At 37.4% G+C, this 27,297-nt stretch overlaps 1 pseudogene; it reads left to right on the forward strand.

Annotated features, from left to right (window-relative positions):
* The first annotated feature begins 23,259 nt into the window (after positions 1-23,259).
* LOC134472027 (ras-related protein Rab-14-like) lies at positions 23,260-23,904 on the forward strand (annotated as a pseudogene).
* Positions 23,905-27,297: the final 3,393 nt, after the last annotated feature.

The raw sequence follows: 27,297 nt of genomic DNA on the forward strand, positions 1-27,297 counted from the left end.
TCTGGTTTTTAACCAAAAGAGCCATTGAAAGCGTCTCTCAAAGAGGATAAGGAAAGGCTCTAGGGAGTTTTAGACTCTGACATGGGATTAACCTGTCATCTAACATACTGAACAGCTGTCAAGATGTTAACAGAAGAATCAAGAAGGAATGTATACACAACATTTAGCTTTTGAAACTCACACAAGTTTTTCTTATGCTGCTGTTACTATTGGCTGGCTGCCACCTTGAAGTGTTGTTCCTATGCCATTCCAGCTGCTTTGTACCCAGCTGATTTTGGACTGAAACCTCTACAAACTGTAAGCTAAATAAACTTTTCCTTCCTCAATCTGGGGAGATGGATATTTTGTCCCAGCAATGAGATAAAAGTAACCAGACACATATTATAATAACATATTGAGTGATGTTTATTGAGGTGTGTCTCCCATAATGCTATGGAAATGACTGAGGTTCCCATTAGTGAAAAAAGACCAAAGCAATTGCTTTTCAGGCAACTGCTCCTTTATTCACCAGGTGGAGTGTTGAGCAGCAGTTTTCTCAAGCCTAAGGGATTCCCATCTAAATATTTAACAAAATTTTTCACATGACTTATGAGAATGAGACCATACAAGTAACATTATTTTTTGGCTAATGAAAATCTCCCATATTATTTTACACAGACAACAATAGGCATTGCATTTGTGAAACAAGTCTTGACATTACCTTGATTGGCAGGCAATCTGGGCAGAAGCATTTCATTAACTCTAATGACATTTATTTTATTGATAAGTCAACTTAAATTGTAAACAAATATTTTAACGTATGTAAACTATTTATGGAAATTTTTTAAAAAAACAAAAAATAAAAAGAAGAAAAGAGAAAAGACATTGTGCTCAAACAAAACAGTTGTAGGTGTGACAACTTGTTATTGGCACAAACTGAACAAATAAATGAACAAGAACACCTAAGACAATTGCTCATAAGCCACTGTGCACTCAGATGTATTTGGCCATGGGCTTTTATGAGTCAAGCGTAAACATTACTTTAGTTTGTGATACAGCCCATAGCTAGAGCAGTTTTTGCTCCTCCTCCCTCATTTTTCCATGCTTATATTATTTCAAAGGAGGAGGGTTATCTCTCTTGGTTTTTGAGAGGTTTACTCTGGCTAAGTTCTAGTACAGTGAAAGGTAAGAGGCCTCTATCTCTAAACACTGGGGATCTCTCTCTCTCTCTCTCTCTCTCTCTCTCTCTCTCTCTCTCTCTCATGCTTAAGAAGGCATTTCAGGGGTGATCTGATGGCTTGGCCCCCACTTAAGAGAAAGATTGAATGGGAGTCTCTCCTACACATTTTGGATATCCTGCTAGTGTAAAAGACACCTGTGATTCCAAGGCTAAAATAGGGAAGAACGCGTATCTAGGCCTCAATCTGCCCTGCTGCAGGCTTCACCTAGACTTCTCTCTTCCTGGCTTGCAAAAATGAGATAGGACATCTCCCACCTCATTGGGACGTTCAAGTTCAGCCTTGATTTTCTTCCCTACCACAGTCAGTATTTACCCATATTTTCTCATGCATGGGGTTAGGCCAGTGTCTTTGACTGGTCTTTCTCTTTGGTAAATTGGAACAGTGTCTTCATAACCCCTCTATGTCCCCTATAATAATGCTTATGCCATATTTTAAATGCAGGCAGCTCCCAGGAGTACTCCCTTCTACTTTTTAAAGGGGAGAGAATGGCTGTTAAAGCCAGATTCCAAAGGGAATGGGAGGAGTTTCTGTGAGTTATTTGTGTGGGGAAGCAGGACATATAAAGGCTATGAGAACAGACTGGTTTTTTAAATTTCATCCCAAGATTCTAAATCAAGATGCTCCAAACCATAGAACCGGGAAAGAGAGGCCCTCTGAAAGAATTAGGGTAAGGGGTTCTGGAAAGAAGGAGGACCTATTTGTTTTTTGTTTTTAGCTGTTTTGTAGTCCTCTGGCTTATATTATGTAATTGTAATGAAAATTCTAGCCCTCATTCAGCACTTGTGGTCTGTTGATCCACTCCAGGGAAGACTCACGGTGAGAGGCAGATTCTGACTCCCTAAATGCCCATTCTGATTAAATCTGTCACCCACCCATGCAAATTGCTAAAATGCTGTTGTCAGATATGCTCACATAGTGTCCTGTACTGGAATGGCCAGCCTGGTGGATTGGCTAAGGCCAATATGGAATCAAAAATCCTAGAGTTGGGTACTGACTTTGTCTAGTTATCTTATTCCTGCCACTTCTGCCCACACATCAAAGATGTTGTATCTAAGGGACAAGCACCACTGTTGCATTATCTGAGTAGCCCATCAGGATCATAACGAAGCCCCAGTAATACATAAGAGGGACAAAGTTCAACGAAACAAGAACACTTTATTTGTAAAGAGGAAAAAGGAAATGATAGCCAGCTACCTTGATTAGAAACAATTAGAGGAGGTAGTTCTTGAATGATGGGGGCCCTTTCTTGGTTTTAGCTGCTTTTGTGGGTATTGATAGTGAGGGACACTTTCTCTTCTAACCAGAACTTATAACTGAATTGGCTTTTGGGCACTGCTGCCTAATGTTATTTCTTCTGGTGGTCTGTGTGCAGCTTCTTTTTGTTTGTTTATTTATTTGTCCTCGATGTGCCTTCTAAGGCCTTATCTTTGTGGTGGGCAGCTAGTGGGATAGAAGGTACCTTACTTTTGGCTAGCTTAGAGTTAGTAAGGGTGTGTGTGAATATCTATTGTACTCTGTAATGACCCTAGACTGAATATGATAGTGACTGTAGAGTGAACATACTATGTAAGTGTATATGTTAAAGTGCATAGGTGTGAGTACATACTGTCATACAGTTAGCTCCCCCTTTGCTTCTCCTATATTTTATTGAAGGTGGGTCCAGCTTATCATTTGTGCACCTGGCTTTCTCTCTGTGTCCTGCTGGTTAGCTCTTTCTTCTGATCTCTTAGTGCAAACTCCTGTGCTACAGGGGTGATATCAGAACCTCCAAAGGTGATATAAGGGAAATATTATAACTCTACCCTATTAGTTAATGATATGTGTAATGTGTGTTGTCTAAAAACCAAAGAATGAATTCTAGAAACTACAAAGGTTAGGAATAAGAATACATATATTGAGAGGATAGAAAGCTCTTGTTAAAGGAACAGGAAAGGTCTCAAGTGGGTAACAAATGACCCCACTTAATAGGGAAATTTTATAGAGCAAAACCTATATGGGTCTAATGTGGGTTATGGCTATGTTTAAACAATAAGATTACAAGTATAGTTGCTTAGGTAATAATGACCCAGTGTGGAAACAAGTCATATAACAGGGTATATGGAAAGAACAAAGATGTCTTCTGGAAAATGATGGGCCAAGAGTTCATGCAATAGGGTGACTGATGCCTATCTAGGCCTCTTTAGGCTTGGGGTTTGTCCTTCAAGGAAGAATACAGGCCTGATCTAATTTCTGTCTTGAGGTCTGGTATCCAACAGATGTGTCTCAGGCCGAAGTTGAGATGTGATTCATCTTTGTCCTGGCTCTCTCAAGGGCCTCGCCTTACCCAACTGCCTACAGTATTTTTGCCTAGCTTAGCTGTCTATAGTACCAAGGCCATTTGGTGCCTTTCTTTATTTGTTTTCTTTTTTCTTTTTTTACTCCTGTCTTTGTAGCTTCCCAGAGGGAATCCCTCTAGTAAAGTTTGGGTTTAACTCATTTCAATCAGGAATATCTAGAAGACATAAGGAGGCCCTTGTTTTATTTTTTGTTTACAAACTCCTATTCCTACATAATTATCCATGTCTCATGATGTTTGAGATGCCTGATTATCGCACCAGTGAGAGATGAATTGGGAGACACCTGGAGTCAGAGGTGTCTGACACAATGGAAAGCACCTGGGTCTGACCCTTTAAATATTGCAAATCTGTGTTATTCAGGTTTCCTCTTCCTGGGACCCAGTGTATCCTAGAGCCCATAAGCCAGTGCATCAGTGTCAAACATGCTCCCTTTCATACATAAAACCATCACTGGCATCTTTGTAGAGAACTTCTCTATCACTTCCAGCAGCAGTAGCTTCACCTGTGACCAAGAATTCTTCTTCCTTGGTTTCTGTTTCTCCTCCTCTCTCCAGGAGCTTTGCTCTTCTGACTGTTGGTGCTGCTACTGTCCCATGATCATCAATAAACGTAGCTACTTACTCCTTATTAGGAGCTGTAGGCTTGGCAATTCTTGTTATGCACAAGCATATGGACTATTTTTGATCTATTTGACTAATAATTTCATAGAATTAAACAGTCTATATCCAGGAATTTAGATATAACAGACTCTAGATATTTTTGTTTTCATTCTTCCACTTTATAAACGCAGAAACTAGGGCCCAGAGAAGTTAGATGTTTTCCAGATAGTTGGTAGAATCCTTCATGTCAGAAGCAGAAATAGTTCTCAGGACTTGTAATTTTGTTTTATTTCATTATGAATCGACCTCAGTGAGTGATAATGTATTTCTTTTTTTTATTTTAAAGATAACAAAATTCAACAAAGCATAACAGAATAGAGCCAGTCAAAATAAATCAGTGAAATTGGTACAGAACTCTGAAGCAGGATAACAGGAAAACAGCAGTGACCACTGTAGTATATCTTGTTATCTTCACAATAGTTGTCCATTCCATCAGATATATCAAAATCAAACCAAAGCAAATCAGAATGAAGCCAACCAAAACAGAATATTGAATAAATCAACTCAATCAGAACAAAACAGTGAAAATAATACTGGACCTCAAATATAAGATAGTAGAAATTTTCCCATATTTGCTGTACTGCATACTGTCACCTTCCCAACAGATGCTCAGGCTGCTGGCCCCACACCTGCAATGTCAACCAAACAATACAAGCATTCAGTTGCTTTTTCTACCGCAGTTGCTATCAACACAGCCTGTCCTCTGAATCTACTTGTTGCTTATTCAGGAGGAGAGGGGGAGTTCTTGATTCCTAGCCCTTGTGCTGGTCGGCTCACAGGAGGTGCTGACTTCTCTCTTCCTGGACCCCAAATGGCTTGTGCCACTTAACAGAAAGCCTGGCTGTTTGGCTTCTCGGTGGCTCCTCCCAGTTCCAGCATAGCTGTTTCTCAGGAGGCACTATCTTCTCTCTTCCTGGGCCCGGCATGGCTTGCACAGCTAACCAGAAAGGCTGGCTAGTTGGTTTCTTGGTGGACTCCTCCGAGACCCAGCATGGACAATTCTCAGTAGGCACTGACTTCTCTCCTTCTGAGCTCTGCATGACTTCAATAGTGTATTTCTTATAAGATATTTGTATCCGTGTAAATTTAGCAATGTGTAAGGTCATGGTAATGGTAGCATTTATTATTTGTAAATAAGACTTGGAGTCTAACCTTTTTAAAAAACTATTTTTAAATGGATTTTATGACTTATCCATTAGGAATATTGTATGAATTGCTTCATTTCATTTGGTGATATATTTAAAGGACAAAACGTTTTAATTTAAGACTGAGAATTTGGTATCAACTTGTTTTACCATATGGAGTCTAGAAGCTGATTGAAATGATGTCTGTCTCCAGCTTTACTCCTGGTGATGGGACTGCCCTAAGAACACAAGTATGCTTGCTCCAGGGATAAGAAACCGTTGGAACAGACTAGGCATGATATTTCTAAGAAATTTGCTCTCAGTTTTGTAATACAAATCTACTAATTTCTTCTATAACTTCCTAGGACATTTGGCATGGATGTTACAGAGGCTGGGCGGGTGCCAGGTAAGTTCTATGATTTTCATGGCATTCAGATGCCATTCAGATATGGATCTTCAGACTCAGAGCTCAAATGAGCTGAGCCATGGTGCCCAATCACTTACACATTTTCTTCTTCTTGTTGTTCTGGGAGGAGATAAACCTGAATGATTATCAGAAACAGGTGCAGACCAGATGGGACTGGCAATGATTGCTGCAACCTAACTGCCAGGAATTCTGAGATGAGGAGGAAAGGCATATGGTTAGACCCACTCTCCCTCCACTAAAGATAAAGCTACTTGCACCTTTCATTACTTTTTCTCTTTTGTGTTCTCTCTTCCATCTACTTCAACCTTTTAATAGTGAATTTTTGTTTCCAAATAGCATTCTCTGACAATTTCAGCCTGCATTGGTTGTGCATCTTTCAAATCTATGGATTATTTGAGCAAAATGCTTAGATTGGCTATTTTACTTGGGCTAATATTTTCTTGACATCTGTGGTTGTACAGTAGAGTCATCTAGAGAAAAAAATTTAAAAAATTCTTATATCTAGAATGTGGAGATCAATCAAAGTTGTGTGTGGAGATGAGATTCACCCACCTACATCATCTTTAAAATGTCCATAGGTGATTTCAATGTGCAAACAATTTTGTAAAACCTGCTCACCATACATACTATAATTTCCAAGAGGTAAGGATGGGGGTTAAAATTTCTTCTGTATTCCTTATGATCCTTAGCACAGAGTGATGATTTACAAACAGTAGAGCTAGGTTTATGCCCTGGGAGGGGTTAGTTATTTGTGATGAATTAGATACTTGGTCACCACACCTCTTTAGCTGTCTAGGCAGGAAATAAAGAAGGTGGTAAATCGCAGGCTTTCAATTGAAATCTGGATTAAAATCTTGGCTATGACACTCAGTATGTTCAGCAAGACCATGGGCAAATGAATCAAACCCTTTCTGTTTCAGAGTAGCTGCCTGTAATTTAAGTAAAAGTATAAAGCTTAATTCATAAGATTGTCCTGAAACTGAATACTTTTTAAAAAAATTATGGTTAAAACTTCATTAGCCTGCTTGGGAGATTTTTGTGGATGAGGACACCAGGACAGAGAACACACTTGTGCCAGACATCAGCAATAATAGCAGTAGCAGGCAACCGAGGAGAGCACAAGTGCAAAAGCACAAGACTCCCGTGTCTTTGCTATATAAATTTTACACGGTTTGTTATCTCATATTTACATTATGCATTATCATTGGTGCATGCATAGTTGTCCACTGTTATGTCATGATTACATGATTGTGTCCCACTCTGCGCTTGTGCTAGACAGTGGGGTCATGTCCTTCTCTGAGCTTTGAAGCACAATAAATGGTTCCCCCAGAAAATTATAACATGAAATGGACCTGACTAACAGATTTGCAGTTGTCCAGTACAACATTGATAATCTGGACTTCCAAGATGGCAGAGTGGTAAGCAGCAGAGAAAGCAGCCTCTCTGAGAGTCATTGTCCAGATGGTGGAATATAACGTCATGAGGAAAACAAGAATGGAAGAGGGTCCCCTGGGCCCAGGAAGAATCTCAAGTGTGAGTTGAAGCCCACAGAGAGTGCAAAAACAAAAACTTCAACAACGAAGAAGGCAGTAGCTGGCAGCACCTTCACTCTGAGACAGGACACACTTCATGAGAGGAGGTATTCAAATGTGGGGATGCATGGCCACAGTGACAGTGATGGTAGGTAATCTGAGAAGTCTCTGTAGAAAGACACAGCAGTGGAAGGGAGCAGTAGGTGTGGACCACACTGGCTGGAAGTGAATGCAGAGGACTTAGTACTCACAGGGGAAGAGAGCAATTAGTTGGGAGCCATTTTGGGGATGGGTTAGATAAGCCTAGAACACAGAACTGCTGCCAGATTCCTCCAGCAGTTCCCAGCTCAGTACAGCCTCATGAAAATTTCTTGGAATATGGCAAACCCAATGAGTCTGGTCTCAGGGCGAATCTGCTGAGATTATCCACCATTCCATCATAAACCACCTGCTGACTAGCTGGGACAGATTGGCATGATTTGGGGCTCTGTATCCACAGGCTTTTTACAAATAAAACCAGAAACAATCCTGGAAGTGGACTATTTATTTTTCTTTCTCTCTTTTTTTTTTTTTTTTGATTTTTTAACTCTTTTTTTTTTTCAGTGTTTATATATGAGTATGAACGTGTTTCCTAACCTCTTTGTGGGTTTGGTTCTGCTCTGTTCTTCAGTTTATCTCTTCCATCTCTCCTTTCCTTCTGTCTTTTGCACCAGTTTCCAAAGTTGACATGATACCCTTTTGTCCTTCAACCTTATGTCAAATCTTCTTTTCTTTTTCCACTTCTCTTTTTTCTTTTTAATCCTTTTTAATTAGAAACTTGAAGGCAAAATTGACACAATACAGACCTATATTGTATATAATTATATTCTCTGTTTTACATTTTCTGATATAATCACAAATGTATCTCATATAGTTAGAAGTTGCAAATTAAGGATTAGTTTAGTTTGTTGTTTTCTAGGCTGTGTTTGATGACATTGGTACCACTATAGCAAAAATTGACATAATTGTTCTAAACAGTTGTTGGTGCTGGTTATTCCATGACTGAGATCAATTAAGGATCCCATAAAATACAGTGGCACAATGTTAAAGAACCAGGGATTATGCCAAAGAAGCAACAACCTTTCATCTCCAACAAACTGAAGTTAAGATTTTCCAACAGACCCAAACCCCAAAAATCAGCTATACCTGGAAGACATCTCAGAGAAGTAATCATCATGTAAGTGTCCTAAATTCTACCAGTAAAACAACTCACCATAGGCCACTTACAAGCACCACTCAGAGAATTAAGGTAAAAAAGGGAGAGAAAATAAAAAGTAAAGACAGTTAAGCAAAATGCTACCTCAGAAACCAGTTCAACAAAGGTAAAACCAGGGGCAATGTGGTGGCACAATCCAAAAGTTGCCCACAAGGTCTCTTGGAAGTGTAAACAGAAAAGCAATTGAATGAGGCTCTGGAAAAAATGAAATCAGAAATAATCTCTCAGATAACTACAGGGATTACTAAATACACAACATGCTTAGCAACATTGAAGCAGACACAGACAAAAAATAGATGAGTTTAAGCAAATAATGAAAGCTCAGCCTAGTAAAGAAATGGAACCCATGAAGCAGATTCAAGCAGATATCCAGGAGAATAAAATCTCCACTGAAAGTATTAGAAGGGGCTGGGGATTTAGCTCAGGGGCATAAGCACCTGCCTTGCAAGCAGGCGGTTGTGAGTTCAATCCCCGGTACTGATAAAAAGTTGAAAAAAAAAAAAAGAAAATATTAGAAGTAGATTAGGCTGATGTGAGGACAGGATCTCAGATATTAAAGACAGGCTTGCAGTTAGGGACTATATGGAGTAAATTCAGCAGCTGCTAGATAAGACACAAATGAATAAGGTTAATTGGAATCAATGAACAAGCAGGAGGTATCACTAGAAATGTTAAAAAATGTTCACAGACATCATGACAGAAAAATTTCCTGGTAGAGAAAAGCAATTTGATATTCAGATAAACAAGACACTTAGGACTCCAATTAGCAATGATAAAAAAAATTTAGCCATTCACATCATAGCCAAGATTCCAGAAATTCAACACAAGAATAGAATTCTAAAGGTTGTTAGAGAAAAGAAACAAATCACCTATAAAATTACAGCTGACTTCTTAGCACAAACTCTCAAGTCAAGGAGAGCTTGTGATGAAATAATCCAAGTTCTAAAAGAAAATAACTTTCAACCCAGATTGATGTATCCTACAAAAGTATCTTTCAAAGTTGATGGAGCAATAAGATACTTCCATGACATAAAACATCTGAGAAAATTTATGACCACCAAACCAGCACTTCGACTGTTCCAATGAACACTGTGGAAAAGAAGGACTAAAGCTCCATGAACCCCAACAGAAAGAATCTACCAGGGAATGAAAACAATTAGAGGGAGGGGAAAAAGGGATGGGGGAGCCAAGAACAAAAATATAACATGACAAGGATAAGTTATTACATATCAGTTATAACCACCAATGTTATTGGTCTCAGTTGACCAGTCAACAGAACCAGAATGTCAGACTGGATCAAGAAGCAAGATCCACCAATATGCTGCATACAACAAACTCATTTAATTAAAAAGCAAATTCATAGACTGAAAGTCAAAGTGTGGAAAAGAATAGATCATGCAACAGGAACCCAGAAAAAAGCAGGAGTAGCTATTCTTCTTGCAGACAAAAAGCATTTCAAACCAAGACTGATAAAGAGAGCTAAAGAAGGTAACTGTATCCTTACAAAAGGAACATTTCAAGAGGAAGAGATATCAATCATAAATACATATGCAACAAGTACCAGTGCACTAAACTGTATAAAACAATTAGTAACATACATGAAAAACTGAATAAGCCCTAATAACGTTGTATTGGGAGACTTCAATTCCGCACTACCACAAAAAGACAGATCAACTAGATAAATATCAATAATGAAATATTAGAAATAAAATTTTTAAACAAATGGATCTAGAAGATGTCTATAGAATGTTCCATTCCATAACATCAGAATACATATTCCTTTCAAATGCACATGGGGCATTTTCCAAATAGACTATATACCAACGTATAGAGCATTCTTAAGTAAATACAAATAAATTATCTCATGCATACTCTCAGACCACAATGAAATTGGAAATCCACACCCAAGGAAATCACAAGAACATTATAAACACATGGAAATTAAATAGTACTCTATCAAACAATCAGTGGGTCACAGATTAAATTAAAAAAGAAATTGAAAAGTTTTAGTTGAATGATAATGGCAATAAAACATACTGGAACTTGAGGGGCACAATGAAAGCAATCTTAAGAAGAAAAGTTAGAACAATAAAATACCCATATCAGGAAAACAGAGCATGTGCATATAAACAAATTTGTGTTGCACCTCAAGCTTCTGGAAAAACAAGAGCAGGCTAAATCAAAAGCTCATACAAGGGAGGAAATTCTAAAGATAAGTGCAGAAATTAACACACGGGAGAATAAAAAAATACAAAGAGTCAATAAATCAAAGAATTGGTTCTTTTAAAGGTTAAATAAAACTGACAAATCCTTAGCCAACCTTATCAAAAAAAGGAATGAAAAAACTGAAATCCGTGAAATTAGGAATGAAAAGGGCAAAATCACAATAGACACTGCAGAAATCCAGAAGATCATCTATACTTACTTTGAAAACGTATTTTAAGAAGGTGGAAAATACAGAAGAATGGTTAGATTCTTAGATACATATGAATTACCAAAAATGAACCAAGAAGATGTAAATCTTCTAAATAACCCAATATTAGTCAATGAAATTGAAAATATAATTAAAAACCTATCAACAGAAAAAAATCAGGATCTGACAGATTCACTGATGAATTCTACAGGAAATTTAGAGAGGACCACACACCATTACTTTGCAAACTTTTTAATGAAATTGAATGAGAAGCAATAATTCCACATTCATTCCTGCAAGTAAGAATTACCCCTGATACCAAAATCAGAGATGGACCCAACTAAGAAAGAGAATTACAGGCCAATATCCCTAATGAACCCTGATGCCAGAGTCCTCAATAAGATACTGGAAAATAGAATGCAACAAATCAAGAAGATTGTATACCATGATCAAGTTGGATTCATCCCAGGGATGTAGGGATGGTTCAACATATGTAAGTCCATAAATGTAATATATCATATTGACAGGGCCAAAAATAAATATCATGAAATAATCTTAAAAGATTCAGAAAAAGGTTTTGAAAAAGTCCCGCACCCGTTCATTATGAAAACCCTACAAAACTGGAATAAATGATCTGTACCTCAATCTGATAAGAGGCATCTATGACAAACCATCAGCCAACATCATACTAGACAAAACTTAAACCTTTCACTATAAATCAGGAACAATATTATATTTACAAATGGGAGTCTGATTTATTTCACTTATGAGTATAGTCCTAAGTTACCTCCACTTACCTATAAAGGCCTCAAGATTATGATTTTTTATAGCTGAGTAATATTCCATTGCATAAAAATACCACATCTTTTTTTTATCCATTCTGCAGTTGATGGGCATTTTGGTTATTTCCAAGATTTAGCTATTACAAATTGTGCTGCTATAAACATGAATGCACTTATATAGCTGTGAGATGACATTTTCATTTTTTGGGGGGAAAATATCCAGAAGGGGAATAGCTGCGTTGAATGGGACCGCCAATCCTAATTTTCTGAGGAATCTCCATACTGATAACCCAGGGGCCACACCCATCTACACTCCTGCCAACAACAGTGGAGAAGTGTTCCTTTGTCCCACAGCCCCATCAACATTTTTTTATCAGTTGATTTTTTGATTTTTTAAAAATTCTATATTATTTCTATCATTTTCTCTTTCAGTTTTTTAAAATAAAAAATAATTAAAGACTAAAAAAAATCTTCAAAGACTAATATAAGGAACAAGACAAGGATGTCTACTCTCTCCATTCGTAATCAACATAATCCTGGAAACTTTAGCCACAGCAATTAGACAAGAGAAAGAAATAAAAGGAATAAAGGTAGTAAAGACAGAAGTTAAACTGTTTTTATTTGGAGATGACATGATAATTTACTTATAAGCCCCCAAATACTCCAACAAAAGACTTACAGATTTAATGAGCAAATTAGTAATGTATCTGGTGACACAGTCAATACTCAAAAATCAATGGCCTTCTAGTACATGGATGAAAAACTCACTGAGAGAAATGAGGGAAACAGTACCTTTTACAATAGCATCTAAAAAAATCAAATACTTAGGATTCAGTCCAGCAAAAGATGTAAAAGACCTCCATGCTGAAAACTGGTACATTGAAAAAGGAGATTGAAGAGGATATTATAAAATGGAGAGATATCCTGGGTTCTTGGGTAGGAAGAACCAATATAGTAGAAATGAACATACTTCCAAAACTTTTATACAGATTCAATGCAATCCCAATCAAAATTCCAATAGCATATTCCCCAGAATTAGAGAAAACAGTCCTAAAATTCATCTGGAACCAGAAGAGACCTGAAATAGCAAAGGCAGTCAGTCCTAGGCAACATAGGGAAGGCAGGGGGCATCACAATCCCTGGCTTGAAATTATACTATAAAGCTACTGTGATAAAAATAGTGTGATACTGGCAAAAAAGACCCCCATGATGAATGAAACAGATTAGAAGATGAAGAAACTGTTGTACCTCCAAAATGAGCCTGAAATGTTGTCCAAAAAACAGGGCAAGATGTCTTTTAAAAAGAAAAAGAGTGCTTTTATTTAAGCTGGCACCAGTGACACAGTGCAGATGGAGTTTGCAAAGCTGTGTAACTGGGTTAGAATTTTGACAGATTTTTATAGCACATTAACCATAGTGATGAAGAGCAAGAAAGAGGAAGGCCTTTGTTCCTCTTTGCTTGAGGTCAGAGGCATTTCGCAGTCTGTGGTTTGTTCTTTCCTTCCTTACAGGTATTCACGGCCTTTGGTCTGCTAATTCCAGGAACACGAAGGGAACAAAGGTTGATACAGCAAACAGGTTACTAGGGTGATGCATACAGAACAGTATGGCCGGTGCTTCAGCTAATTTAAAACAATGTGGTTGGTGCTCCAGGGTGGTGGGCTGCAGAAAACAGCTGAGTTTGTGAAGGGAGTTACGTGGTTACTAGGGTGATAAACATAGCATAGGATGACAAAGCTCTTTTTGCTAGTGCACAACAGTAACAATCTTTTTAACTTTGCATTTTAGCTTTTTAGCATTTTAGCACAACAGACACAACTCCAGATACACTAAGTCACTTTACTTTTGACAAAGGTGCCAAGCACATTCATGGGAAGAAAGACAGCATCTTTAATAAATGGTGCTGGAAAAACTGGAATATGTATATTCCAAAGATTAAAACTGCACCTATATCTTTCACCACAAAATAAACTAGTCAGAATGGGTCAAAGATCTTAATATTAAAACAGAAACATAAAATCTGCCGGAAGTTGCAGTAGGTAAAATTCTTGGAGACATTGGAGTAGGCAAAGACTTTATGATCAAAATCCAGATTACATAGGAACTGTCACAAAGAATCAACAACCGTCATCTTACCCTACTGAAAAAGCTTTTGCACAGCAAGGAAAGTGATCAACAGAGTGTAGAGGCAACACACAACGTGGGAGAAAATGTCTGCCAGCTGTTCTTCAGACAAAGGGTTTCTGTCGAGAACATATAAAGGAATCAAAAATTCAGTCCTTCTAACGATCCAGTGTAAAAATGGGCATCTAAGATGAATACACACTTCACAGATAAGAAATACAAACATCAAATAAATATGTGAAAAAATGTTCAATATCACTGGTCATTCAAGAGATGGAAATTTAAGCAATATTACTGAGATTTTACCTCACCCCAGAAAGAGTGTTTACTATCAAGAAGGCAAACAGTAACAAATGCTGGAGGGGCTGTGGGAAAAAAAGAACCCTTCTCCAATGTTGGTGGGAATGCAGATTGCTGTATCCTCTGTAAAAATCAGTGTGGATATCTCTCAAAAACTATAATTGGAGGCCCTATTCAACACAACAGTTCCCCCTCTGAGTATCTCCCCAGAAGAATTAAAAACATCATAACACAGTGATATGTGTGCACCCATGTTTATAGCAGTATAATTTGTAATAGATTTTGGAAACAATCTAAATGCTCATCAGCTGAGGAATGGATAAAAAAGAAGTGATTTTTTTATGCAATGGAGTATTACTCAGCCAAGAAGAGGGATAAACTGGAAACTTATAGGTAAATGGATGTAACTTGTGAACATACAAATAAATATGATATCTGTAAATATCATATTGTTTCATTAGTATGACAAGCTGAAAGAAAAAACATGCATATGTATATAAAAGTAGTTAAGATAACTATATTACTGATTTCTCTGAGTTTACTGAAGTGAAAGATTTGTGCTGGTATTGTTCAGACAACTGAATTCAGATGTCTTGTGCTCTGACAATTCACAGTGCATGTAACGTTGTTGCCCCCTGATTGATGTGTTTTGAAATTTTGATGTAATCTTTTTTTAATCCTTGTAATCAAATGGATTTGGAAAAGAAAACAATATTGTTGGTCTATATACATTGACAAACAACCAATCTCACTCTTTTTTCATCTTTACATAACTGAAACTCTGTACCCTTTGTAAATAATTCTTCACTTTCTTTTTCCCTTAGCACTTAGCTGCTGCTATTCTATTTATGCTTCTGTGATCTTTAGTACTTTACATGTATCACAGGGCAGAATTTTTGCTTTTGTCTCCCTGTGACTGGCTTACTTCATGTAGCGTGATGCACTCGAGCTTCATTTATTTTGCAGCATGTGTCAGCAGTTCCTTCCTTTTTAAGGGTGAATAATATTCCATAGTACTTGCCTACCACATTTGCTTTGTGCCTTCATCTGTCGGTGGAAAATTAGTTTTGTTCCACCTCCTGCATCTTGTGATTCATGCTGTAATGGACACAGGGTGAAAATATCTTTTGCATTTTTCAAAATTTTCTCTGTCTTTTAACAATTTGACTGTAACACATCTCAGTGTGGATTTTGAGTTCATCATTGATGGTGTCTGGTGAGCTTTGTGCATCAGTGTGTCCTTCCCCAGATTTGGTAAACTTTCAATCATTATTTCTTCTAACAAACTTTTTAAAATTTCTTTTCTTCTTAGATTCCCATAATGCTCATATTACTATGGTAGATAGTATTCCATGATTCCTTAACTTTTTTACTTTTCATTCTTCTTCTAGGTTCTTCTTGGTTTTTGGCAGAATGATTTTGAAATCACCCCTTGTGTTTGTTTGATCAAGTCTGTTGTTGAAATCCTCTAGGAAAATTTTCAGGCCACCTATTTTTTTCTTTAGCTCCAAAATTTGTATTTCTTAATTTTAAATATGTCTTTGTTGACATCTAATTTCATTCATGAGTCATATTTGTGACCTTGGAAATATTTTTATGAAAATTATTGTTAATTTTTTGTTAGAAAGTTCATATATTTTCCCTTATTTAGGGTACGCTTCTTGTTTAGAACATTTTTTCCTGCCTGTGATTTGTGATCTTGTGTTGGGATGCATACATTTGAAAAATCAGCCATTTCTGTCTCTGTCCGGCACATATGAATATAGCTATTTACCAATCATTCCAGCTAGGGATTTTTATGATGACTCAAACTTTCTTCTGGGAACCAGGCATGGCAGTGGACACCTGCAACCCCAGCACTCAGGAGGCTGAGGTAGGAGGATCACTATGAGTTTGAGACCAGCCTGGGTCACAAAGTAAGCTTAAGGCCGGCCAGAACTTCACCGTGAGATCCTGTTTCAAAAAGACCAAAAAAATTTTTTTTTCCTTCTGGGGATAAATTTTCTCAGAGCATGCATGTGTAAGTTCCCAGTTTCCAGGTTTTGTTTTAAAGATCATAATCATTTACTCTCTGTGGCATTTGTCTGCAGCATTTCAGGATCTATGGAACTGCCATTTATTATACAGCTCTTTATGGTTCTCTGTCATGCCTTGGAGGCTAATTATGAAGGTTTTCAGTCTCAACTGTACTACAAGATGGATTAGACTGAAATCGCTGCCTTAAGCAGCCTTTGGAGAAGCTGAGACACTGGTCAAATGTACCACCATTCCTCTGTCTAGAGAAAAACCTAAGATTTATTGGCCTTTAGCTGCTGTACTGTGAGTCCCCGGGAGCAGCAACAAGCCACAGAGATTTGTGTTGTTCTTAATGGTTCACCAGTGCCTAAAATATACTGAGTTCCTTCACGCTGGATGAGGCAGAACCCAGCCTCTTGCTGAGTCCCTAAAAAGTTGAGAATATTGGACACAGGCACCAGTTCATTCCTTCCCCAGAGGAGGAATCAGGAGCTAGGGATTTTCTCCTACTTGGGCCAAATTGGGGGAGGAGGAAATGGCAAATGAGTGTATTAACCAGTATCATGCTCAGGAAATACTTGAACTGGTGTTTTTAGTGGATCTCAACTTGGCAACATATTCCACCAGTACTTGTATTCAGGTAGACAGGAACTAGTTCCGTGGGTAACTACACAACCTTTGTTCCAGTCTACTCTTCTCCTCACCAGGAAGGAGCTGGAGGTGGGAAATATTTTCTGAGTGCACTGCGCTATGACCAAGGAAGGGACTCTGGTGAGTAAATGTCGCAAATATTTCTACCCCTGTTTTTAATTCTTACACAGGTTTCTGGGTTGCTTTCTGGATTTCTCACAAAAGAATTGATCACTGTATTACTGTTGAATCAGTGTTTCTGTGAGGGAAGAAGTATCAAAGGCTTCTTCTTCTACCATTATGCAGAAGAATGAGTATTAATACATACAGAACTTAGAATATTCCTGGCATTCAATACGCAGTCAACAAATCACATTTTTTCCTTTACATTCTCTTGTTTTCCTTCAAAATTCATAAAATGATGCAATGAGAGCTTCAATAAGAATATGATGCATGGGCAGAAGCCCCTGAGAGCAATAGAGGACACTATTAATGGTTGTGGCGGGAAATGGTCTACCTTGTAGCCCAGAATTTATAGTCACCCTAAAATTGTTAAGAAGCCTCACAGCTATTCATGGCAGCAGGAAGACGTTAAAGACAGGAGAGATTGTCTCTCTCCTGGCTCTCTTCTAAAGGTTGCACCATTTTTTCTCTGTTTCTGCATACATCCCAACCTTTATACACCTCTGGCAATGACTGATTGCCTAATGCCACAGATAAGTACAAATTTTGTTGATGGACATGAGTTTTGAAAATAAAGGATCATAACATCTTGATAGAGTTAAAAATTAGATACTTTTCCCGGAGGAAAATACATATTATAGGAAGAATATCATTTTCAACTTATCAGCTATATTTGTGCCTACATCTCAGTTTCCACTCTGCCTGTAAATCTATGTATCCTCTTCTTGATCTAGGCATACGTGCTCTGTATTAGGAAAAATTACTCTTCGATAACAAGCTAAAGAGAAATTCAAAGTAAGCAATACAGTAAGGGGCAACCGCCATACAGACTTTCTTTTCCCTTGAATTTTTTTATGATGTGACATTGATAATCCGTGTTTACTTTTAAAATTCTGTTGCAAATTTCTTGTGAATCTTTCTAATGGGCTTCTATTTAAACCTCAAAATTCCTGGAACTTACTACATAGTCAAGCTTCTATAAGTCTTGCAGAGTTTGAGAAAAGTGTCATTGTTTTGAGTGAGGAATTATTTCAGTTTCTTGAGGTCGTGAGCCAGCTGCACTGCTGTGGTTTTTATGAGGTGCAACTTCTCTGTATATTTATGTCCTCTTTTTTAGATCTGAAAGGCATATTCATGAGCTTCTTCTGTTCTACACAACACATGTGCAGTTCTAGGCTTGCCTTTTCCCTGTTGAACAGGTGGTCCTTTTCTACTTGTACAAGTGACCATTTCACTTGTACAAGTGACCTTGAAATAGATGCCCTGTTCCAGATGGTTTTAGGTTTTAGATTTGTGTATTTTCCTGTGCAAGTGAAGAAGCCTGGTCATGGACTGCATTATTCTTACAATCTTCCTGAAGATTCCCTGGAGTTTTGGACTAAGCTACTTTGAGTTTCCTGAATCATTTCTTTATATCCATTTCTGTCTCCCTGAATGTACAATCAAGGGAAGTTTTCTAATGAGAATGAATGCAAAGAATGTACCTCTCCGACAATGGAAGTATGAATAAAACGATCTCTCTGGTTTTCCAAATGCATGATGCTTTTATCTTTTTTCTTGTTGAAATTTTCTCTCCCTAGCAGATTACCTCTAAAAAAACCTTTATATGAAACTAGCTGCAGCAAGAGGATTAAAAAAGTCTCATCTGTGTGGAATTATATTTTAGGAAGGCTGTTAAAAAAGCAGAATTTTAATTAAAAGACCTTTGCATGACTCTTAAACCCGGAGTTAATATGAATCTTCTTTCCTCTGTATGCAGCGGTTTGAATGCCTAGGGGCAGGTAAAGCAATGTAAAAAATGATTAGCATGGGTGATTGTGGATTCAGAAAGCTCATTTAAGCCCTGATAAGCAGGATGACAAAGTAGGAAGTGGCCTTTACTGTGAGTTGGACATTCTTCTGTTTGAATCCTTAGACCTGCTTACTGAGGTGACCTTGAGCACATTACCTAGATTTTTTGGGTCATAGTTTCATCATCTATACAATTGGATAATGATTACATAATTCTCATTGCTGTCATGAAGGCTAAATGAAATAGAAGAATCAAGCCCAGTACCCGGTACCTTAAACTACTCAATAAGCACAAGGCATGTTTTCTCATTTACAGCACCAATAAGTGTGGTGGTGCGGTCTGATCTCGCCATACTTCTTGGCTCATTTTTATTCTGCTGGGTTTTCTTTCCTCAGTACTAGAAAAAGTGAAGCTTTGCACTGCAATTGAAATGAAATATCTTCAAAGTTTGAGGATCATTTAGATAACTAGCCTGTATTTGTATTTTCTAACTCTTGTTCATGTTTATGCTCTTCAAATAGTGTGGATACAGATACAGAATGTTTATTAAATACAATTCCCCCAACAGCAACATAACCCTGGGGTACGTAAATCAATATAACACCTTTTCTTTTATTACCAAGGAGCATGCGTATTTCTCCTCAATAAAAGTCAGACACCATAGATTTATTGCAGATGCTATTTAGCATATTTTTGTTAAATCCTGCAGCAAATAACAGCTCACTTAGAATTCTCTGTACCCAACATGTACTAAGTGCATCGTGAAGACTGGAACTTCACAACAAGTTTCTTTATTATACTACCTGACTAATGGGTGAGAAAACTAAATTTAAAGGGGGTCAGGAAACATAAGTGGGAGAGCTGGCTTCTAAGAACTTTTCCTCAAAAGCTCACAGTGCTGATAAGCTGTTGCTACTGCACCAGTCTGCTTAGAGAATGTGGTTTACCGTGATCACCTGCCTTAAATGAGGGTCTAGAATTTTTGTTGTGGCTAGGCAGAGTGGTGTGCTTCTGTGAGAGACACAATAGCATCTTGGATCTGAATCTTACCTAGGCTTCCTTCGGCAGATATATTGCATATATGTTGTTCCATTTCAGTGAAGGTGGGGAGTGAGCTCTGTGTGGTCCCCTACAGGAGAATCTAGGAAACCTGCAGATAGATGCTCCAGACTTCACGGGCACATCTTTTCCTTTACAGGTCTAGCTGTGTAGTTTTGCTATAATTAATTTCAGTTATAGTACAGTCATGCAGCCATACACTGAGATCCCTGAATTCCTGGGAAGCACAAGTGTGATCATGGAGCTGCCAACACGAGTAGAGTCTAACATGTTAACACAGTTTTGGTGTCTTAGTACTAAAGCCTCTTCTTGAATAATCATATGAAGTGTAATAGGCATTTTAAAAAACATATGCATACTAGCTTGATAGAAACTATGCCAATATATTTGTGTGCCTTTTTGTGTGTGCCCTGTATTTATAGTTTTGTAGCTGAATTCCCAACATCAAACATAATTGCAGATGTATAGTTATGCAAAATAAGACATAAAGTATAAACACAAATGGGAAATATTTATTTATTTATATTAAAGTGAATAGAACCCAACAAAACAAAACAGAATAAAGCCAGTCAAAGCAAAGTGGTGACAATGGCACAGAACTTCAAAACAGGACAATAGCAAATCAACAATGACTACCATCATATATCTTGCTATCTTCTGCAGACATATCAAAATTAAACAAAACAAAATGAAACAGAATAAAACCAATCAAAACATAACACTGAATGAAACAAAACAATAAATCAGGACAAAACAAAACAGTGAGAACAATACTGTACATTGTTTTCTTCCTAATAGTTGCTAATGTACCAGACATAGGGATAAAACAAAATAGTAACATGAAACAAAGCATTGGATTTCAAAAACAAGACAAGAGGCTCTCCCTGCCAGTTGACACAATGCACATTGCTGTCCTCCAGGTAGATTCCCACCAGACGTGGGATAGCCCCAGACGTGCAGGATAAAGCAAACAGTGCAAACATCACGGTATTCCCTTCCCCTCAGCTGCTATCATCTCACATTAAGTCTTCTGAGTCAGTGGAGGTTGGGGGTGGGGATGGGGGATGCTCTTCTGGTTTCTCAGCCTGTGTGCCAGCTGGCTCATGGAAGGCATGGATTTTCTTCTGGCTCTAACCTGTCAGCATAGTGGGACTTGATTCACAGGAAGTCATGGTTTCTCTTCTGGCGGAGGTTCTTCTCCATCAGCATGATGGGGCTTGCTTCAGGGGAATGCTTGGTTTCTCTTCTGGTTGAGGCTCCTACCAATCAGCATAGTGGGACTTGATTCACAGGACGTCATGACTTTTAAATAAAGAAATACTTAAACAGAAGTCCAGTTTTACAGATATTAGTACACTGACTGCAAGGCTGAGCTACTTCTTCTGTGGGCTCAGGATGATGGCCATAATGCCCCACTCTACAATAATTAACACATGAAGTCAGTGCCAATGGCGATTGCGATCAGAATAAACTGTTTTTCTACCTATTTCCTTATCTGTCTACACACAATGGATAGTCTTTTTCAATAAGATTTTAAGTGATTTTAGTTTGCATTTTCTGCCTATTTTCCAAGTCATATACAATGTGAACCTGACATTTGATAATCAGTATTGTAACATTTTGAGTATGCCAGATAATCAAAAACCAAATTTGTGCGTATATGAAGATTGCATGGGAGTATACAGTAACAAATATGACCTGTGTCATAAAATTATAAAAAAAAACTTTCTAGCTTTCTGCTTTTCACAATTTCTTTGCTCAAGTATGACTTTTATAGTGAAAAAATATCCTATATTGCTCATTATTTATAATGAAAACTTATAGAAATGAAGATCAAGCACATTCACTGGAATATATTCTTTTGGGAAGATGTAACTGAGACTGTATGTAAAAAGAGCACAAAGTCTCGGAGTGTTAAAGAGGGGAGGAAGAAACATGTGCCCCATCAGTGAGGTAAGCAGAATGTCCACACCACAGCCTGAAAGCATCCAAGTACCCCTTTGAGTGATAGATTTCGGGACTGGTTCCATTGACAAGGTATCAAAATCTAGCTATGTGATAAATATGCAATTAATTTGTCATTAATAAACTAATTTCATTTTATGAAATTTTATATAGAAGGAAATTTAGGGAACACTTATTCTTTGCTATCAGCCTACATTAATTATACAGCACGTGGGTTTCATTGTAACATTTTCTCTTCCATGAACATAACACGCTGTGATCATTATCCTTTACCCCATTACCCTTCTCAGCTCTCCCATCCCCCTCGCACTGATCCCCTGCCTCTTCTCTAAGGAAAGTAGCAAGGAAACTAGTCTCCTTGCTATTTTCATGTCAACTTTTTTTTTCCTTTCTTAATATCACATATGAGGGAAAATGTGATACTTGTCTGCTTGAGTCTGGTTTATTTCACTTAGTATAATCTCCGGCTCTACCCATTTTCCTACAAATGACATTTATTTGTTCTCATATATAGCTTAATACTGCTCAGTTATCCATATATTTTACATTTCCTCTATCCATTTTCTCAAGAATGGGCACCTAGGCTGGATTTGTACCTTGGCTACTTTGAGTGGTGGCCATGTCTATGGTATGCTGACTTTCACTCCAAGGGGTGGTATAACGGTACTTCATGGAAGGTTAGTTTTTTGAGGAACTTTGATACTGGTCTGCTTAGAGGCTGTACTAATTTACATTTCCATCAACCATGAGTAAGTTCTTCTCTCTTTCAATCTTGCCAGAATTATTTTTGATGATAGCCATTCTAACTGGTATAGAAGGGAATTTCAGAATAGTTTTGATTTATATTTTCTTGATGGCTAAAGAGGTTAAAGTTTTCATTATTGGCCATTTGTATTCATGCTTTTTAGAAGCGTCTGCTCAATTCACTAGTCCATCTTTGGATTGAACTGCTTTTCTTTTGGTTTTAAGTTTTTGAGCTCTTTTTATATTCTTAATATTAATCTTTTGCTGGAAGAATATGTGACAAAGGTGTTCTCTCATTTCGTAGCTGTCTCCTCTGTTGTTTCCTTTGCTATACAGAAGCTTTTTAATTCGATGCAATAGCATGTTCTGGTCCTTGTTATTATTTGCTGATTTACTAGAGCCCTTCCTGTTCAGGGAGTCACTTCATGGCCTATAGTCTGAAGTGTTTCTTCTGGTTTCCTTTAGCGTTTTCAAGTATCAGATCTTAAGTCCTTTGATCCACTGTGAGTTGATTTTGTAAAGGGCAAAAGATATTTGTCTAGTTTCCATCTCCTACAGCTGGATAGCCACTATGCCCGGCACGGCATGTCTGCACCTCCTGGCCAGGCCTCTCTCCCGCTGTGTCTGCCCTGCTCTTCCTCATCCTGATGCCTGCCACCCGGACAGCTGCCCAGCCGCCAGCAGCCCCCATTGCCTCCATGGTGATTGTACCATACAAGTACTCTTACATTTTAAAATGCATTATTATTGGGGACATTGGAGTAGGAAAATCTTGTTTGCTTCATTGACTTATAGAAAAAAATTATGGCTGATTGTCCTCACACAATTGGTATTGAAGTGAGTACAAGACTTATTGAAGTTAGTGGCCAAAAAATCAAACTGCAAATTTGGGATACAGCAGGACAGGAGTGATTTAGCGCTGTTACACGAAGCTACTGTAGAGGCACTGCAGGTGCACTCACGGTGTATGATATCACCTGGAGAAGGAGGTATAAACATTTAAGCAGCTGGTTGACAGATGCAAGCAATCTCACCAATCCAAATTCTGTAATAATTCTCCCAGAAAATAAAGCAGATTTGGAGGCACAGAAAGATGCTGCACATGAAGAAGCCAAACAATTTGCCGAAGAAAATGGCTTATTGTTTCTGGAAGCAAGTGAAAAAATGGGAGAGAACATAGAGGATGCTTTCTTGGAGGCTGCCAAGAGAACTTATCACAACAATCAGGGTGGAAGCCTAGATCTGAATGCTGCTGAGTCTGGTGTACAACACAAACCCTCAGCCCTGCAGAGAGGCCGGCTACCAGTGAACCCCAACTCCAAAGAGAAGGCTGTGGCTGCTAGTGACCTCTTTGCTGTGCCCCATTTGACCTCTATCTGTTGGAAGCAGTATTTTTTACTGCCTTGTTGTCTTCTGTTCATCTTACTAGGTTTAATTAAAAAAGAAAACTCTGTTGTAAAACAGTTTAACCATACTAAACTGCTAAACAGCTAGCTGTAATCCAGTTATCAAAGGCAATAATAAATAATAAATCTTTCCTGAGAGGTAAATCTGGACTTTCTCCCTTCTTGATTGTCCTCCTGATAGGTATGTCACGGATATATGATTTAAACTGAGCATTGGTGCTAGGCCTGATTTTTATCCTCTCTCTTCTAAGGCTTTGTCTTACTCTGTAGTTAATTTGATGATACCTCTGGCCTTTCTTCCCATCTTTAACTGTATGAGTATATCTGTTGTAGCTGATAAATTCATTGGTATGAATGACTTCTGATGGTAGAAGGGGTTCTATAACTGCTTTTGTTTTGCTTTTGATGGGTAAGTGAAATTGTGGGGTAGCATTTTTCTTCATATTTGCTTCTGTCTTAGCCTTGCAGAGGAAAAAATGCCCATTCATCTTTCTCTTGTGCTTAATTAATAGCTTTATTTTTTACACCATTTTATCCTTTTCTCTTTGTCAGAAAGTAAATATATATAAAATTTGAGGGAACCAAACTAGCAAAACATTCTGTGTATATTATTTTAATGAAGAAAGTAAATTGATTATTGCCATTGGAACAGTATAAAATACCTGTCTGCACAGTGTGGCCTATATGTGAACATGTTATTCTCTTCCAGTTCACACAAGGAAACAGACATAACTTCACTTCACAAGTAGTACAGGATCCACCCTTGGTGCTGGCAGTGTTTCGGGGTCTCGTGCTGGAAAGAGGTCCCAGAGTCAGCAGATTACCATTAGCAGATTCTGTTCCATCTTTGCGCTGTGGCTTACCTGCTGATTTTCTGTGCAGCTGGCAATGTGCTAACCTGCTTTTCTCTTTTGTAAACGTTTTGCATTGCAGACTACATTCTTATCTTACTGTATAGAAAAAGAAAAAAGACTGGATTTATTATTCCACATTTTAAGCTTTTATACCTTTTTCTTCTTGAAATGGTCAGATTCTGAACCAGATAGCCAGAATTCCAAGTCTATGGTTAAGGGATTTTAAATTGTGCATTTTAAACACAATAGTGAAATAATCCAGGGTTATCTCTTGTATTGATATGAGGGCTATTTTATTGCATGTTGATATAAATTGTTTTGTAAAAGGGAAAGTGTTTCTAATGGTGTTTCAGTTGACAGGTAAGTTACACTTTGTGCTAGTTGGTTTGACAACTAGAAGAATATGCATTGCAAAAGAAATAATTGTCGTTAGACAGCAAAAATTTGTTTTACTAAGTTCTTCATTTCTGTTGCTTATATGGTTCAATGGCGGGAAATTGAGAAGACAGCTGAAGTGTAGGACAGGTAATTCTGAGCATATCTCATAAAATGCATTTAGCTCACCTGCTGTGTTTAAAATACCTAAAATTCCCCTTTGCAGACACTGAAGTAAAATTACATCTTACTGGAGTACAAACATGTACTTCCAGAGTATTGTATATTTAACGTTAAATAAAGCCAAAACTGGAATGTGCAAAAAGTAGAATTTGGTTGGTTTGTGGACTCATTTTTATTTTGTCTTTAACTTTTTTAACAATAAGATTCTTAGAGTAGATGGATACGTACTTTTAAAGACTTAAATATATCCATATCCATATCCATTTTGCTTACACTGTTGCATCAGAAATGATTTTCCCAGGGACCATGACCTGCTGATATATATATCATATATATATATATATATATATATATATATATATATATGTATGTATATATATATATATATATATACAAACAAACCACCCATTGGGATATAAGGTAGCAATCACAAACTGAAGACTTCAGCTTGTTTAGGTGCAGTACCCTGACCCCCAAAGTTAATTACAGTGGGTCTTACTGTTTTTGTGACAGGAAGATTTATTTGGACTACTGTACTCTTCATTTGATGTAACAAAATGCTATTAACGTAAATGTTTGTAAGTAAAGTACCTGTATCTAGGGAAAAAAGTGCTTGTTTTTTCAACCTTTGTCAATAATCAGGCAACTGAAGCTTGGGGTTTTGTTTTGGATCATTTGTTTAATTTCATTGCCTGGTATGTTTACTTTTATGCCAGTATCATGCTGTTTTGCTATAATGTACATATAGCATATTTTGAATTTAATACCATAATATTCTCAGCATTGCTCTTTGTGCTGAGCTGCTGATTATGTGGGGTTTTTTGGTAGTATGACCAATTTAATAATACTGATTCTTGCAATCCATGAATGTGAGAAATCTTTCTGACTTCTATTGTCTTCTTCAATTTTTTTCTTTAGTGGCTTGTAATTTTCATTCTAGAAGTCTTTTACCACCTTGGTTAGGCTTATTACTAGGCATGTTCTGTGTTACTGGGAATGCAACTGTTTCTGGTTTCTTTCTCAGTGAATTTATTGTTGTTTAGAAAACTATGAGGATTTGCATGCTGATTTTTGTATCCTGCTACTTTGCTGAGATTTTCTTTAATGAAATCTAGGACTTTTGGTAGACTCTTGGTAAAAAAAAAATCATCATTGGAAAACAGGGATAGTTTGACCTCCTTTCCTATTTGTATCACTTTTAAGAAAAAAATTGTTCTAATATGTGTTTCTTTCTAAGACAAACAAAAACTCAAATCTAAATAGACTAAATACTATTTTATTTTTCTCAAATAATAGCAAAGGAGTGACAAAATTGAGCTAAAAGTCCATTTATTTCTGTCATAGGACAGTGATCCAAGTGTTGTGTCTGAGTATTCTTACAGTGACACGTTTCAGTAAAAATATGCCTTATTCTAGCTTAGATATCTGTTCTAATCTTTCTAGATCAAGAGTAGTAAACTAATTTACTTGTTTGCTCCTGGTCACTCAAAGGAAATAAATTTGTTAAACCTTCTGGATTAACTTCAATCATTTTGCAAGAGGACACAAACATACGTAAGTTTAAAAATACTGAGGCTGACATCTTGAGAAACTAGAGATAAAACATGAGTTTAAGAAATAATAGTGTTTAAAGAAGTAAATACAATAATCAGTTGAGAGACAGGTTATGAGCTGGAGTCAAACTTAGTGAACGTATGCCAGTTATGAGCTCCTAGTTACTTGCAGTGACCTGGCCCTGGGGATTGACTTTAAGGTGTCCTGTTTACAAAACATTTTTAAAATAGCGAAACCTCTAATATCAAAGCTATTAACAATGCTTCATGGAGAGCACAAAAGCTCTTTGTGATGAGATTAATGGTAAATTATATTTAATGATTTTTCAAGTTACAGTTGCATTAGAAAATTATTTGACTTGCTC

This window comes from Cavia porcellus, unplaced genomic scaffold (assembly GCF_034190915.1).
Source record: "Cavia porcellus strain 051 isolate PalLab524CR breed Dunkin Hartley unplaced genomic scaffold, mCavPor4.1 scaffold_21, whole genome shotgun sequence".
Lineage (NCBI taxonomy): Eukaryota > Metazoa > Chordata > Mammalia > Rodentia > Caviidae > Cavia > Cavia porcellus.